This window comes from Nilaparvata lugens, chromosome 3 (genome assembly GCF_014356525.2).
Source record: "Nilaparvata lugens isolate BPH chromosome 3, ASM1435652v1, whole genome shotgun sequence".
NCBI classification, from domain to species: domain Eukaryota; kingdom Metazoa; phylum Arthropoda; class Insecta; order Hemiptera; family Delphacidae; genus Nilaparvata; species Nilaparvata lugens.
In genome coordinates this window covers 56,766,128-56,772,147 of record NC_052506.1, presented here as the reverse complement: position 1 = coordinate 56,772,147, position 6,020 = coordinate 56,766,128, and positions in this window count along the sequence as shown.

Below are 6,020 nucleotides of genomic sequence, written 5' to 3'. Positions count from 1 at the left end.
CGACGCGACAGATAAAACGTTCGTATAACTTGGTGACGTCCATTGCTCGGTAGGCTTGGCGTCTACGTGGCGAAAAATCTGTCGCGTTTTTTCTGTCCGTATAACATGGGCCGTAGATGATCGGCTTGCTCTGCTCTGCTCTGCTGTCTTTTCAATTTTATGAAGCGCATACACGCACACATGCACACACCATACAGTGAATCACACACTAGTACTGTAACTTCTCAGAGAGGAGAAAGGAAAATATATTTTTTGTGTGATACTACAGTACTCCATAATTTCCCTCTCAGTATTATCTCATGCTGCTGATATCAACATAAAAGCTGTTGTTCCTTTTCCAATATAATTCATAATAAGTTTGGAATTATTTTATTTCTATGAATGCATAAATAAATAAATAAATGAGTCAATTCTATTACACATTGGCAAATAATCTGATAATGAGATCCTTCCAGATTAATTTTTATCAATGATTAAATTGAGGCTCCATCAATTATTGTTATACTTTTTTTCAATTCAAAATGAAACTTCAAATCAAATAATTTATTATTAAATCACCATACCATCTATTCATATGATTAGTCCATTATAAAAAATTAAAGTCAAATAAAATTATTCTTTATATCTTCTGGATTAATTGTAACTTACTGAAAACTGGGTATACAGAAAAAAATATTTCATGCTTTTTTCTATTTGACTACTTGCTAGACAGCCATATTTATTTCTGAGTACAAAATTCATAAACTCAAATAATGAATAGATCACAAAGAAAACAGAAACCTCCATAATTTATTTCCTTTCAATAATATATTTTATAGAAAAGAAATATAAAGTAATAAATTTGTTGACAGTGTGTGACATAATATATCCCAGAATTAAAATTCAATTTAATTCAATGGAATTGATGAATGCAAATTATATAAAAATCTGCATAATAAATAATTTACACATTCTATGAAACTTATTTAGTAATAGGCTATATCAAATAATAAATAGTCTATTATTTTTGCAATTACTATAACCCACTATTAGCTATCACTATATGAAAAATTACTAATAACTACTGATACTATTCTAGCATATTATGATAATATACGGTTAAAAGAATTTATCTTTTTTCTATCTGTATGAACTTGTGACCCCCGTGGTTCAGAGAACTCGCTCAAGAACTGTTTTGCATTGTAATCTTTGAAACCCTCAACTTTTGATTATACAGAGTTTATGAAAATTACTAAAGCTGCTAAATATTTCTCTTACAATAATAATTTGACAGCAGTTTCCATTGGGAATGTTATTTGAAATGAAAAATTACTCTAAAAATATTACTCTGTCGCTTCAACATGTTTGACACTCAAAGATTTTTTTAAATGTTTGATACATGATTTCGATACATAGTTCCAAGAGAAAATAAATAGCCAAAACCGCAAATTGATAATTATATCAACCCATATCATTTTGTTGATACAAAAGTTGTAAAGTATAATGAACCAGTTAAAATCATATTATGTCAGTGTGTGTGATTGCTCCCAAATCAACATTAGTAGACAGTCTACTAACTTTGCTCCCAAATAACCTCAGATGATGTTACGAATGAATGAATGGAAAAACTGTAGTAATTGCATCCAAAGAATTCTTCAGCTGACCAAATGATAGATCATAACAATTTTTTTCTAATGCACTTTCAATGTTATTTTTATATCCTGAAAAAGGACAAAAGAGTGAGTCAATTTGTTGTCCAACAAACTTGACCTGTAAAAGGGTTCGGAGAATACGTGTTCATAATTTGAGAAGATTGATCAATTCTTTCTAAAGTTATTGTAGAACATACAAACAGACGGACAACGACTTTGTCCTTCAGTAAGTCAAAAGTTAAAACTCACGCTAGTTCAATAATTATTCTATACAAAACCACTATAAATGAACAAAATATATTTACCAAGCTTAATTTATCATGAATACCAATAGAATATATGAGCCCAAAGTTAAACAATAATATTCAACATTCCATAATAACATCTATATTCACAACCAGAATAGAAAATACTTCGAAATTCATCAGTCCTTTAATGTTACGAAAAGCAATACTATGAAAATGAAAATACAGTCGAACCTCTGTATAACGAAGTCGATTATCCCGAGAAAAAATTCGCTGCTGAGAGGTATTCGTTATTGAGAGGTTCTCTCAAGAAAACTGCCACGATCCTATGGATCTTATAATATCGTACCACCCTATCTTCTTCCTACCTGAATTGCCATTATTTTTAGTCTATTGACCTTTCTGCTGAAACTAAATAATTCCTTGAAAATGACCGTCTGCTTCCTATACACACTACACTTTGTATGTTGAAGTCAAGAAAAAACTTTGTTCTTGAGAGGTCCGAAATTCGTTAAATAGAGGTAAATAAGCAGCAAAAACTCTAAAATGTCATGGGACCAGGTAAAAATTCGTCGTGTAGAGGATTTCGTTAGGTGGAGGTTTGTTATAGAGAGGTTCGACTGTATATTAGTTTGTTCAACATCCTACAGTTTATAATAGACAGGCCCTTATTGACAATTACTTGTGAATAGCTCCTTGAATAACAATGTTTTGAAATACTATTGTTCACGTAGGCTTCAGTAACACCTTTCTGCAAGAAGGGCGTTGGCAGTTGTGCGTGTGTCAAACTGGTTGGAATCTACAATCTACAAATTGACACCCTGGCTCACTAGAGCAACTGTTCAAAGGTAGTTTACAAAGAATAGCTGTCACGAAAGGCAATTCATTCATTTTAAACAAAGACAGCTCATTATTTTTTGTCATTGCAGTTGAGAGTGTATTGGAATATCAACATACAATATGATAAACAATATAAAACTAAATTTCGTATTAGGTGGATAAAACAATTCTTTTAGACTCAGTATGAGAAGCAGAAGGTGAAATTGAAAAAAATAAAATATCCCTAATTCCATGTGCTAAAAATTTTTGTTGGAGAAGATGGAGATGAAGCCCTACCAGACTGTTCTAGGGTCCCAATCTTTGTCCAGGTATTCTTTTGTCTAGGCCTACTAGGGGTGGATGCGTTTGTAATCGTGTTATCATGGTTCACTGCAGTTATCCCACAAACTTGTCCTGCACACTCGCACAAGCGCCAATTACAGAGCGGAGGTGCTCAATTAATTAAATTATTAATTAATTGATTAATTCACACCTAATTTACTAATTATTAATCAATTATTTATAATCAATTAATTAAATTGAGGTGACATGGTCAATCACTTTATTATACAATTTTCGTTTGGAAAACTATTTATAAACCTTGAAGATAACAGTAAATCTTTTAATTACCATTGTATCATAAAATCAGGAAACGGGTATTCTACTTTATATGGTTATGAAATGTTTCATAACTATTAGTTCGGAGAACAGTAGAACTCGCTACACTCACTAACATTTATACTCATACACGTCTGCCTATTCACACACAAACACACATACAAATTGGATTTAGAGTATGATGATATATACAATAGGATCGGTGGAGAACGCTGAGAAATAGAAGTTCTCTACACTTTTGAGCTTAGAAGCACGATTGGAAAGATAAAAAATCTTACAAATAGACGAACGCTGATTGACTTGAAACATAGAATTCGCTTTGCTCATTCAATAAACATACCTCAATCTGGTCTCCAACCCATTCCAGCATATTGCAATTCCAAACAAAAACCTAACCCCCTAAGCTACCCAACTCTAATTTTTTAACACAAAAATCTGTAACATCAACATGCATGAGCATAACGCCCACACAGCCGCACACAATCATGAATGTTCTATTCTATCTGGTACGATTTGTAAGGTGAAAAAACATACTGTAATACCACGATAAATATGAAGTATTAAATCACTTATTTGAAATATGAAAATATAAAGATAAAACTAAGTGAAAAACATCAGTGAACAACAATATTTACAAAAAATATGCACATACTCTATCACTACGCTAGGCCCTTGATGGAAAAGCTTCCTTCTGACTTGAACGGTCTTTGGCCAAACCAAAAACCTATAAACCCTATAACCCCATTTTTTAGGTTTGTATGCATAAGAGAAGTCCAGAACCAATTTTCGCATGCAAAATTTCCTTGTACAGAGTGGCCCAAATACCTAATATGTCTGGTTCATTCTCCAGTTCTGAGCTATTACAATCAAATCCAGTCATTGGACAAAAAAATCCTCTCTCTCCTTTTTTACTGTATATAAAATTCAGAATAAAATGGAATAATTCAGACCTCTATAACTTCAATCAGTTCTATCCTACAGTTTTTCCAAAACGAGTAGAATTTCATGGAAAATCAATTTTGATAAATCCTATAGTATTCAATCAACAATATCTTCCGATTGTCACAATTCAAAAATGTATAATTCAACATCCTACTAGGCGTAATTTTGTGCTCTACAATCTGAGAACAGGTAGAACGCTCTATCTCAAAGATTTTCAGGACACCTCAAGGATCGAAATTTCATTCATAACTTTTGATACAATGTTCAGATCTTCCCGTACGCTCTTTCTTTTCGGCTTGTCAAGGTAGTTGGAAATCATATATCATGAGTCAAGTTCCTAAGAGAAATGGGAAATTTTTTGTTGAGTGTACACTGTACTTCAACCCATATTCCATACACAGAATAACGACAATTTATTTATTCAATGCTGCATATCTTATGAAATAATACAGATATAAAATCAAAATCTAGTCAAGGATGTGAGGAATTTCCTCCTCTTCTCACTCCAATCAACAATACTTTCGATTTCAATACCATTAGAAAATTACAACCGATTGAAAAAGTGACGATTGAAGTTTTACCATTTTTTCGCAATTCCACTGTTAATCAAGAGTCTCTTAAACGAGGATCATACATCATAGAAACTCATGATTGGTTCTAAATTTTATTCTATAGGAGCTCAGTTACCATAAATATTTATCTTCAACTACTGTTTTCCATCTTAGAAATACCGAGATCGTGAATATGAGGAGAATATCTTCAATCTCTTGATATTTTCAAGTGATTGAATCGTACCGTGCGTCCAAGTGAACTATGAATAAAAATTATAAAATCAACAGCATTTTTTGCGTTTCAAGTTTATCAACATGGTCGGAATTGATTAGCAGATTCAGCCACAAAGTTTCTTCTAAAAGGTCATGAAGATTATTTCAAAATCGATTTACGATTTTAGTTTTGCTCTTTATTGATCTACTTATAATTTTGTATTATATCAAGGAAAGGAAATACATTTACGACAAAAATACACAGACATAATAACAGGGGTAGGTAAATCTTTTCAAAGAGTATCAATCAATTTCCTCCTTATAATATACAATGAAACTGGATGTTATTTTGCTGAATGCTAAGAAGATAGTGGCTCTTATAAGTTTATAATGAGAGAGATTCATTGAATTTTCAAATTACTCCCTCTTCCCCAATCTCCCGCTAGATGGCTAGCCTAACAGCATTTAGCTCATATGCAAAATTAGAACTTTCCACTATGGGTACAGTCCATGAAAAAGGTTGACAACCATTGGCTATTCAATGAAAACAAAAAGCAACTGAAATAATATTATTAAGGTTAACAATCTTTGGCTATTCAATGAAAAAAAAGTAACTGAAACAATATTATTGTTAATGAGCAGTTTTGACATCATTTATTAAAATCATTTTAGAACAATAATAGAGAAATATAATGCTGCATTACACAGCACCTCAAGAACATGTCATTATTAAAATTATTCCATGCTCTTTCTCAATATTTAAGTTCAAAATCGCAATATTGTGGATTAAATTAGATTGATTTAAATTTTTTCAATTATTGAATTGAAGTACATAATGTAATAAAGTTACAAAGTCTGGCCACTCATTCACTTATTGTTTTCTAGTTCTTGTTGATTAGAAATAAAAATTAATCCTCTTTGTCACTGGAGAAGCAGCGTTCATGCGATCTGGAGAGTTGAGAGTAGCAAGTGATTAGAATAAGAAAAATGAATGTCTAGTC